This window comes from Toxorhynchites rutilus, chromosome 2 (assembly GCF_029784135.1).
Source record: "Toxorhynchites rutilus septentrionalis strain SRP chromosome 2, ASM2978413v1, whole genome shotgun sequence".
Lineage (NCBI taxonomy): Eukaryota > Metazoa > Arthropoda > Insecta > Diptera > Culicidae > Toxorhynchites > Toxorhynchites rutilus.
In genome coordinates, this window is record NC_073745.1 from 295535875 (window position 1) to 295548774 (window position 12900).

The window sequence follows — 12900 nt, forward strand, 5'->3', positions numbered from 1 at the left end:
AGTTATTATATCCTACACCATATAATTCAATTCAAACGACTTCTTAAATATCTGTGAAAACTCAGAAAAAATGAGTGGTTCTATAGCTGTGAAACGTAGTGTATACTTTGGAAGACCAAAGATATAATTGACTGTCACTATGCAGCATTCGATAGTATTTTGACCAAGGTTATGTCCGAAAACAGCAAAGAACCCCGACTTCGTGACACGAGCATATCCTCAGTTTACTCAATATCACCGGGAAGCAGGTCCTCAATAAACCAGTTGGCACAACTTTCGAATGAATATTTAAAAATTTCATCAAAGGGCAGTTTGGTAAAGCATGCATATACTCGGATATCGTAAGCAATCACGAATTCCACAAAACTTCACCATACCGTATGCGTGAAAAAGTTCGCACCATTTTACAAATAAGGCTAAGGTTACTCTGGATAGGAGTACGCACGAAAATTCGATTGTACGAAGAGAAACAAACAATTTTGTTCGATAGAAGCTGACGAACTTGAACGAAGCAACAGGGAAGCAATGTAACCACACCAATACAACTCAATGTGGTTGTTTACTTTCGCTATTGCATACAATTCGTACGACCACTTTTCTGCATCCAGTGTCACCGCCGCCTAAGGTTCCCGTGGCTGTGGTTTTCTTCGCATACACGTAAGCTATAATTCATGTTATAATAGTAAAAGAAACCCTTTTGCTTAATCTGATAGTGCAACGTGATTTGTTCCAGGCGTAAAACAAAAAATAAATTTCCATCGCCGTGGTAGTGTCTGGGTGGACCATGAAAAGGTCTTAGACCAAGAAAAAAAGGACATGATGGATATCAAATGAGACTATCCGTGTACCGCTGAAATATTTCATACCATAAGGCTGAAATATTCTGTAGCAATTGGCATCAATCTACTTCCTCTGTATTGTCTTTTGTTAAGCTTACCATAATAAATCGATTCAATACACAACGTAGAAAGTAATTGAAAGGTTTACTGTTGATCACTCCCGAAAGTCCGTTTTTCCCGTAATGTTGCTGGTTGCTGCTATCTTGCTTCGTTGGGAGTGCTCTCTCCTGACTGATGCTGAATAAAGTCATCTGCTGCTGCTTCGCCAGATTCACCAGTGCTTTGAACACTCCACTGCCGATGCACGAGTCGTGCCACTGCTGGACCGTCCAGAGCTGGACATCCCCGAATCGCTGCCCGTTGTCCGTCCCATTGAACCACCCGGTGAGCGTGGATCTGACCGAGCATCCTACTAGCGTTATGGTGTTTGGATTGGTGGATTTCGATGGCAAAAATATTAACCCGGTGTTCATTCCAGAAGGCGACAAGGTAAACACGGAAGTCTACCTCGGCATTTGAATTAAGTTTGTCTTCCGTGTAACAAAGAGCAGTGGGGCCCGAAGTCAAATGACCCAAAACTAGTCACAACTTTTTCCCATTTTTCTGGCAATTCACGGATCCCTTTGCGGAAATAATCGCCCGGTTTGTCGGCTAACCACGAATCGATCCAATTTTTGACTTCATCAAAATTGGAGAAGTGCTGGTCAACCAAGCCATGTTGCATCGATCGGAAAAGGTAGTAATCGGACGGAGAAATGTCTGGAGAAAACGGCGGGTGGGATAGGACCTCTCATTTCAGCGTTTACAAGTATATTTTGACCGGTTTCGCGACATGCGGCCGAGCATTGTCGTGCTGCAAAATAACTTTATCGTGTCTTTGCTAGTATTGTGGCCGTTTTTTCTTCAGTACACGGCTCAAACGCATCAATTGTTGTCGGTAGAGATCCCCCGTAATAGTTTCATTCGGTTTTAGCAGCTCATAGTACACCACACCCAGCTGGTCCCACCAAATAGACAGCATAACCTTCTGGGCGTGAAGATTCCGCGCGACCGTCGATGTTGATGCATGGCCGGGGTATCCATACGCTGCCCGACGTTCAGGATTGTAGTAATGGACCCACTTTTCATCACCAGTAACGATTCGATACAAAAAAACCCTTTCTTTTATGCCGTTGGAGCAGTTATTCGCACGTGAAAAAAAGTCACAGGAGGGTTGTGTCAGAGACACGACCGCATAATTGACGTAGGATTCCGTTAGGTTATCTGTTGGTTTTGGATAATTACCACTCTTTGATAATGATTAGGTGGACCTGAAAAGGGCCGTTTTGTTTGGTTGTTGGGTATTATTTGTTCATTCCACCAGTGTTTAACGGGTGATGATGACAGAAGGATGATAAACAGTCGTTGGATGGTGCGTATCAGATAAAGGATACCGAAGTAGAACGAGATATGATGGAAACCGCCCTCTATGATCCTAGACGAGATGCCTCTTGTGATATGTATTGTTGAAATAAAGACAAAAAATTCACCAATGTAATATAAGATAATTATTAATACCGAACACAATTATCAATTTTTCTTATCAGTAAAAACATGTTACTTTAATATAGCGAAAATATATTTGAAATGGGAAAGGTAATTTTCTTTTATAATTTTTACTTTCTGATTGTTTATTCAACCCAATGCGAATTTTAATTGGACTAACAATACCTAATACTATATGTACTATATGTAGTGAGACTCTATATTGTACGGGAAAGGGTTAACACAACGGCTATCGTATACAATTTTACACCTACCCTTGTGCTAAATTTTTCACAATACACTATCGGACATTGATATGGAGTTTCACGAAGCAACCAACATTAAAGCTCCAAATTTAAATTTTATTTGCTCGAATTATTCGTATCACTCTTCTTACTTGCAATATAGAAATGTCCCCGACTTTCATGTATTTGCAATTTTCGCGATGTCGATTCTCGATTTTCAATTTGTACCCCAATATGTTCCCGAAAGACGTAATCCTACGTCAAAACGACGTTCAACGTCTCGTGGCTTCAATTCATACGGCACCCAATGTCCTATCTTTCGGATCATTCCCATTGCTTTTGAACGATCGGAATATCCATCTCGTCCAAGTGTATCTGCGAGTTCGTGTTGCGTTTGTGACGGATCTTGATCGAGTAAAGCCTCCAATTCTTCATCTTCAAACTTTTTTTGGCGGTCCGGGACGTTCTTCGTCTTTCAAGTCAAAACTAACACTTTTAAACCGTGCAAATTACGTCTGACCCATTCGCTCAGTTGGAGCATGGTCACCATAAACTTCCACCAAAATGCGATGACTTTCCTTCCAGCTTTTTCCTTCATATTGAAGTAATGAAGTAACTCTCCCCGCAAAAACACTCTTGCTGGTACGAAATCCGACATATTCGAAATGGAAAAAAACTATGTTGTTTACTCTTCAACTTTTCGACATATACTGAAAAAGACGCGCAATGACAGTAGCTTTCCAACGAATGTCTGGAAATTTGATCCACTGGAGTAGAAAGAAAATGAAGAAACTCACCGGTACAACTAATAATAAGACACAAATTTCTCAAACTCAGATAACCCTGTTTTTTATTGGAATACAAATAACAGTTATATTATTTTTTTTCCTTCAGAGCTCTGTTCAAAGTGTTAATTGTAGTCGGCAATGTTAACCAGTATTAGTTTCAGACGGTTGCGATAGCTCGTGCACACCCACCCAAACAAAGCGTAACCTTTCTGCCATAGAAGTTTCATTTTGACGTTGATGGACCTGGTTCAGCGGATTTAACCCATGCTGATTCAGGTTGAGAACTGTCGTTCACTTCTTATCACTAGTAATAATTGTGTGTAATGTCGTTCAGCAACAATTCATACATGGTTCTTCATTTTTCAACATCTCTTTCTTTGAAATTGAAGTGGAAGACGGAGCAAAACTGTCAAGATTCTGGTTCCATTCTTAGAGGAACATCAATCTGATGGGAAGAACATCTTCTGGTCGGACAAAGTGTCTTCCCATTACGCCAAGAAGACGTTGGCGTTGGATGATGTTTTGTTTTTTTGGTATGAAATTCGTTTAAATTTGTTAGAAAAATCCGAATTTTCCTTCGAATTTCCCGGATTCAAGTATTTTTCTACGCTGAAAAAGTTTGAAAATCATCATTTTACAATGCAGTATATATATTATGAAGAATGGCTTGGTGTAAGTGTTATAACTTTAATTTCTTTGCAACTAGGTTAACGATGAGTAGCAGGTGTTGCGCTAAAAATACTGCAAATCCTTCTCGTATCGGCCCCTACATAATCAATGATATCAGCCAACTTAATATAATATCGATTTCATCCCCATTATCCACAGTATTCATAACCTGTATGCAGTATAAAACATAAAATTTTCGAAGATTAGCTATAACTTTGACCAAACTCTAACTTTCTTACCATATACTGACGACATTTTATGGTTGAAATGAATCTAAATAGAAATAAAATGAATAATCCAGACCGAACATTGATTTTAAGTACGTAAAATAAACAAACATCATCACTTTAGTGGTTCTGAACTTTAATGTAGGTGTCGCATGAGCTGATTGAGCTTTGCGTTTATTCGTCAATTGAGTGATAATGGTAAAATTCAACGCACATACTGAAGAAAAAGGGCGAAATTGCAATTGAACTGAAAGATTTTAAGCAGAAATTAAAAATTTGGCAGTCAAACAAGTGAGAACAGGGGTCGTGCAAAATATAATGGACCGTTTACGAAGGAAAGCTCGAAGAATCGAGCCTGTGGTAAAGCCAGCGCTACACGATGCTACGAACACCCTCGAATGCTGGACGCTCGATGATTCGACGAATCGTGTAGTCGACTGACGAGCTACGAACCTCCAATGTCGAGCGTCGAATATTTGCGTTGGAAGGTAATCCGTTCGTTGTGGATTACCTTCCAACACGAGTGGCACGAGTCAAAGAGTTTTTGTCATTCGTTGATTCGACACTCGATGACATTCGATACACCGCTACACGATTCGTCCGAATCTATCTTTGACAGATTGGTTTGTTTACAAGTTTTAGATGAAGGAACTATGAAATTGGTTCATAAAATTCAAAATATTCGGCAAAATATTGCAATTTAATAATGTTGATTTCAAGCATTTTTAATTTACAGCCCGATATCAGTACAATTGCAACGGTAGCAATTTCTATACTCGCATCGTCAACCAGTTTCCTAACGTTTTTGATGGTAAATAAAAACAATAAACATTCGATCCAAATACTCGCCGATTGTTTGGACCGATTGCATTGAATCGAACATACACTTCACCGTGTAGCAACACATTCGTCACAACATTTGTCGATTCATCGAGTCAAATGTTTGAGTCCAACATTCGAGTGAAACGTTGGACGAATCGTGTAGCGCCCGCATAAGACGGAAGACTAAAACAATGGTCTTGCAATAATCATAATACCTACTAATGTATACATACTAATGTACTTTGGAAATTAAAACGCATTTCAAAACCCCAAAATGTTTTCGTGTCCGGACTCTTACGTGTTCGCACGTAATTCGCAATCTATATAATAGCGAATTTTATTTAAAAAAAATACCTACTTACACGATCGAGATGTCAAAACATGAGCCATTCAACAAGGAAACAATAACAACTTTCCAACGTTTTCCATTTCCTGCCTCATCCCTGTCGACGCCATCACCGCTGCAAGCAAACAGAACCGCCCTGCCTTTGTTGGGAGTTCACAAGAATACAAAAATTGTGTTCTATTTGTTTCCCTGCGCCCTGCTCCAGAAAAGCTGAATAGCATTTCTGTGTTTTTCCCTTGTCCATTCATTTCATTTCAAACCAGCATTCCGAGTAAAACTAGCTTTGTATTTTTTTTTTCGGGAGCTTTCTGATGAGTGTTCCCTTGCTTTCAACATGTTCTCTAGCAGCATCTATCTATAAAAGTCAACAGCTGATAGTGCTCTCGCACATCAAGGGAATTCTATTTTTTTTTTCTCTGGCGCTGCAGGATTCGTGCTGCAGTAAACCCAGTGACTTGTGGATGTTTTCATCTACACGCTGGATTAGATTATCTCAGAATCGTTTTCGTTTTGTGGCGTAAACAATGGACGTGTTCGTTACTTTTTGTGCGCAAATTTCGCCCTAATGGAGGGTCTCTACATGTTCGGAATAATGCATCAACGCTAAAATATCTCAATTTCGAAGCAATTTCTTTTTCTCACGCCATATAATATTTTAGGTTGAATCAAAGCTCCGGCTGCAAGGATGCAGCTCTTATCGGTGGCATCTAACCGAATGGGCGCATCGCTTGCGATCATAAACTAGAAGGGGGATAATTTGCTTATCGAGCACGCACAATCTCGTCCTCGCTGGCACCGTTCGATTCGTCCCGGCCTGGCTGGGTTTCGTGCTGATGTTTCGAACGACGCGGGAAATGAGTTGAGTTGAAATTGTGCAACCAATTCGACTAAGAATACAACATCGCTGAACGCGGTGCTGCCATCTCGGGATGTGGTTCGCGGCTCTGTCCCGAAAGCGGCATTCGATCGTCCAATGGGTCGCACGGTCCATTAAACCCCTTTCATTAGATTCAACCTCGCAGCAGAAACGACCAGAAGCAACAATTGAAAAAATGAACATTCCTATCTCGGTCGAACGAATTCCTCCTTTTGCCAGGCGTTTGGCATCGAATGTACGCATTGGCTCGAGTGTCCGTCGCTGTGAAGCTTAAAGGCCCATTTATACGTTGCTAGTAGCTGACTTGACAATGAGCAGCTACTGACCCGGTGGACTCGCTTGACAATTGGTTGACTCGCCTTGTCCGTTCACACAGTGTGAGCTGCTGGCGAGAAACTAGATACTACGGCACGGGTTTACCAGGGATGCCAGGCGACTTTTCAAATGTCCATCAAATAGTCAGAAACAGCAATCAGGTCCGAATTTGTCAAATGATTGGTCCAAAATCGACTTCTTTATTGGCAGTTTTCATCTTAGGTTTTCAGTTGAATGTATCATCACACAATTTTATAGCAAAACAAACGCTGATCGTGTTTAAAAATACATACTTTGTGCTGAATTTCTTTGAACTGAAGGTACTATCCGAAAAAGCAGAAAGAGAAAAGGATTCGGGCCAGGAATTAGATGCAAAGAAAAGGAGCAACAAATACAATATTGAAGGAACTCTACGATGAGGATCCCCGAGATTACAGAGCAGTGTTGATAATAACACCTGAACAAGTGAAAAAACTGTTGGATTTAATTGCTCCACGAATACAACGCCAAGATACAGTCATGAGGGATGCTGTACCTGCAAGAGTTAAATTAGAAATGACATTGATGTGCCTTTGTTTTGGAATATCGTTGGGATTGTTGTCGATATTTTTTAGAATCTCGAAAACATCCATAGCTCAGATAATTCCGAAAGGATGTGATGTTATAAATGGTAGTCTAAAAGATTTTTTTTTTTTAATTTTATTTATTTTGTGAAATGAAAATGATAGTCGATTTGCAGGTGCAATAAATACGCTTCAAAAATTTTAATAATGAATGAAAATGTACTTTTTTAAATCGAATATGTATTCTGTTTCTTAGAACAATACTTTTTTTTGTAAGTTGTGATCTGATAATGATTCTATATTAGAGATTCTCAAGAAAACTATCTCAAAAAGAAAGCGTGCCCCGCCAGCGTGCAAAACGAAATAACAATTATTTCGTTTAGAAACTATGAGGGTTTTATTTGTTTTTCCAATAATTTTCAAGTCTATAAATATCTTCACATATTTTCAAATATCTTAAAAATTGAGACATTTCATTACATTTGGCATCACTGATTCGAACGCTAAATTCTGTTTTTGACGTTGTGAAGCATGCAAGTGCGAGTAAATTCAAAAAACTTTGAAGTAGCTCGCACGCCGGATCACACATGACAATAACTGGCATGATGTGTTCACACGGTGTGAGTAGCTGCACTGCAGTAACTGACTAGACCGACTCGTATGCTTACTCGCACCGTCTGAACCCGGCTTAACGGACCGGAATTCGAACGATACTTTTATCATCTTCCTGCATGGATATGGCGACAATGATACGCCACGGGATAGTGATGCACCGATTTCGCCGATAGCGTTCTTCAGAACAGGCAGCGATGAGATTCTGATGTTGATACTCCTCTGGAGTCCGCCCATCCATTTTGTCAGTTGCTCTGACGCATAAGTAGCGCATTGGCCGCAATCCGGTTACGGAGATCCGATGATAGGCTTCGCGTGCACCGCAGTTCGCCGAACTGCGGAAACTGGGTTCTAAAACTCAGTCGCTCGGTGGGTATGCCAACTCTCGCGGCAGGCAATGTTTCGATCCACGATCACTGGTGAAAGAAAGATTACGTTTCCTGTTTAGGTATAAATTGCTTATCGTGGGGGTGCCGATGAAAATCACACTTTGCATTAAACAGTTCGCAGCCCCGGGTTCGGCATCCGGTTCCCTGGAATTTTGTCCCGATCATCGCCACAGTTCAACCTGCCCTGTAGCTAGGGAAAATGGACATTTCCGTTCGTTAGACTGAGGTATTAAGTATGAGATTGATTTTTACTCTCTGATGGAGTGCGTTTAATGCGATTAAAGGTCATCTCCCATCCAACGATACCAGCTAACCCACACGAATCCTGCTGGACTTTATTACGGTGAATGTGAATGGACCTTAAATGAGCAGCACAAGAAGAACATTTCGACTGAGGACTGCAGCTATGTGCGTGTTTAAACTTTTGCGTCACTCAAGCATCAGCCATTGCGATGCAGCCTGTTGTTGCATGGTTACGACTGAGACCGTACCATTTGCCTGAAGGTATGAATCGTCGGTGTGAGATAGGATTATCATACTCACATAGCAAAAAGTGAACGGGGTTGTGTACTTTTGGCATATGGATTGCGTTTCGTTAATGATTTTATGCTAGTTTTCATCAGATTGGTGACGGCATTTCCTTAGGACGACATCGTGTCAGTAATTGTTGCAAGTATTGAGGACGTTTCTTCGACATTTGGCACTTATAATATTGTTGTTGCTGGCATGCTTCAATGATGTTTGTAATAAAAACGAGTAGACTTGAAGCATAGCAAATGTTCAAACAATGATAAATCTTGGAGAATATCTTTACTCAGACGTTCCGATGGAATAATGGAATTACAATAGACCCCCCAAAAGTCTCCTGTGTTCGCTTACCGTCCTGAAGTCGTGAACAGGTTCTTAAAACGAGAAACGAGAAATTCACCCGTCAAATTCAAACAGCACAAGGTTTTATGCATCCAATATAGGATACGAAAAACCTTGTTCTGAAGAATAATCTTCAGAAGCTAACCGGTAACTGTACTTGATTGACAAATCACAAACCCAAATGTATTATATGGATATTTTATGGATAGAAAACATTAAAATACACTCTTTCGCTTGAATGTAATTTTCAATTCCAAGGGGAACTGGCAGATTATTTTCCAGCAACGATTAGATATTTCCACATTTTCCTCGATACTGGAAGCCCACCAGTGGTTAATACTAACTCGATAACCAACTGTTAAAAGTACTTGATTGAAAAATATTTGGTCATAGTGTTACATGGATAGAAAACATTCAAATAAACTCTTTCACATGAATGTATTTTTAAATTCCCAGAGGAACTGGCAGATTATTTTCCAGCAATGATTAGATCTTTCGGGAACTTTCTCGATGCTGAATGGCATCCAAACGGAAAGAATTCTGCGCGTGTATGTGTCGATCCTTCGCCGTCCACCTCCTCCAGCACGTTAGGCAACGATGTTGTCTTGTCGATGTCCTCACGAAAAATGAATGTATCTCACCACCAGAATATCGCTTAAGTATGCTTTTTGTGTGTGATTGAATCGAGAGAAGGTGTGGTTTACGATGGCAATTTGGAAGGCAAACTAGAGGGGAATGAACTCTCTGAGCTCGGAACTTTCGGCGACTGAGCAATAATCGATTGCGGGCGCATACAATATTGGATACGGAAATATCCTACTGATGGGGAAGAATAATCTTCTGAAGCTATCCTGTTAATTGCGATGGATTGAAAAACCACAAAACCAAATGTATTTGGTCACAGTGTTACATGGATAGAAAACATTCAAATAAACTCTTTCACATGAATGTATTTTTAAATTCCCAGAGGAACTGGCAGATAATTTTCCGGATCTTTCTCGATGCTGAATGGCATCCAAACGGAAAGAATTCCGCGCGTGTATGTGTGTGTGTGTAGCGGCTGCTTCGAGATCTTCCCGGGGAACCGTTTGTGGCATCACTCTCCTCCTGATGGATTCCCTTCTGGCCTAAGCTGCACAAATAGGCTCTTGGTGACACCATTCATCCGCGCTTTCATGATAAACGAAGAGCTTCACCACAACAGCGACAACATGCTCCAATCGCTGTTCAATTATAACTGGGTGGATTTCCGAGCGGCGCTCGCTTATATACCGATTGGTGATTTCAATAGCCTGTTTTGAAAGCAATTTCAAGACTATTGAAACAAGTTTTTGGATCGAAAAGTAACAAGTATAGAACGCGTAGGCTTTTTATCTTTCGAATGAAGTGTTTATCATACCATTTCGTTCAGTTGTTTAGGAGCTATTAACGCTCAAAATCTCGGTCTCCGGCGTAACGCTTTCGTTTTCGAAACTTTGATTTTACACCCCGGTATAGAAATGAAAGACGTAGTCCTACGTCAAAAAATATTTTTTCCAGAATATTTCAGGAGGTGATAGACGGTTATATTTCACGAAAAAATCCTTCTACGCATATGTTAGAATTTCAACGATGACAGACTTATAGAACTTTTTCTTTGTTTCGAATTCTATTGGCTCAAACTGACTCTACATTGAAAAGTATGCTACGTAATCCGATTTTGTTGCTTTCATTTGAAAGATGAGAAAATTTAGTACAGGATATAGTAGTGGAACATCTAAATTAGTAGATTAAAATAACATTTTTGAAGTGGAAAATTTAAAGGTTTTTTTTTATTTCTAATTATTAATTTTATCCTAAAAATTCATACTAAACTTAATTGTTTCTATCAATTAAATTAAAGCTCTCTAACCTCTCTACAATTTGTTCTTTGACGCCCAACTTCTATATCTCTTAATTTCGTTGCAATATCGATATAAACAATTCCTGATGAAAATTCAATCAAAATCTTCAAAAATCGCGATTTTTAATCCACTGTACTTATAAAAGCCACTTAAATTTCACCTTAATGCTGAAAGGTTAATTTTTTTTCTTGAAATTATTCATATTTGAATTATAAAAAAAACTTTTTTTTTTCAAACTGTATACAATCGAGTCCTAAATTTTACATAATCGAATCATATATAATCGAGTTTGTATATAATCGAGTCCGACTTGCACGAGGCACTAGGTTAACAAAGAAAATATTGATTAAGTATGTTACTCAAACTGAATTGTAACGATCACGCAGGAACTGTTCAATCACAAAGAAATGTTCGAATAGTTTCACAGGAACATTTTCAGTTGATTTCAATATTCCGGACATATTCTTCAGGTTTGATTTATCGTTCGAATTAACATCTCAATAGAACTACTATCTTCAGCGTTTTTCTCAGGTTTTTCAACACTTTCTAGTATATCGGTATCTGGAATCAGATCACAGCAAATCACGTTTTGGTCCTTTTTGCACTAATTATTAAAATACATTGAGCAATCGAACGGTATTGTACCGTCGACATCGATCACGACACATTAATTATGCCAGCGGAATATCACTCCCGTCCATGTTGGTTGTGCTTTAAAGTTAGGAATTCCCAGTTTCTGGACAAATTCTCAAGCCATATCCCGAAGAATAGAAGAGGGGTGATTTATTTTGTCTAGCTTGACAAGACAATAATTCATTGACCAACCTTATATGCTTTTGGTCTAGATACAATTTTCCATTCCGATTCCATTTTTACTTTAGTTTGAGTAGTGTTGATACCGCACTTTGTGCAATACTGAAATTATTTGCAGCTTCAGACCCCTTCCGTCCATATTTTTCGACCTGCTCGATGATGCTCAAACCTTGCGCAATGGTTAGCATTTTGATTGTTCGCTTGAAAGGTTTCTCGTGGTTTTCCATACTTGAAAAGAAATTGTTTGATGACACGAACACTCCGTCTTCACTTTCAAGGGCAATTGAAATCTGAGGTAATAACGCACAAAAACATGTACGCGAAAATCAATCGAGTTAGGGAGGCGAAAATCCATGGAAAAATGAATCAAAACACATCGAGGAAGAGAGGCATCGAGTTATGGAGAGAAGAATGATTGTAAAATCGAAGGTGCCATGAAATCCATCGAGTTAGGGAAAATATCGAGATACAGAACATCGAGTTAGGGAGAGTTGACTGTACATTTAGTTAGCGTAAACAATGAAATTAAAGAACGTCTGTCGATATCTTCATATAAATGAATTGTTTGTGATTTTCAATTAAATAAACGACGACTGAGAAGTGTCGTTAAAGTTTAAAAAATGGATTCACTAATGCAGTGCGAAGTTATTAGAAGGAACGTGTTTAGTACAGAATGAGCTTGAGCTGGGCTATATACTTAATTATTAATCGAGCACATTTTCGTCAAACTTCAATCGAGACGATGGAGTTAATTTTCGGAAACCTAAGAAGGTAACCGAGGAAACTCTTCTTTAACCAATCGTACCTAAGGTGTATTCCATTGTATTCTGTATTCTTATTCCCTTTATCGAACTCCAGTTGAGAAGGAGAGTTATATTGGGCAACCTGAGAAGGTAACCGTGAGCGCAAAAATGCAGCCGTATGCAATCGCCACAGCTACACAGAACTGTACCGGTGCGGCCGCCAGTGTCCAATCGCCATACCCGCACCGATCGAACAAAATAGCCTGCCTCTTTCTCGCCAGTCATCCTACAATCAAATTTCTCGTATATATTCCGTTCCAATAGCATCACACTCAAGGCTACTCTTCTTCTTCTTCTTCTTCTTCTTCTTCTTCT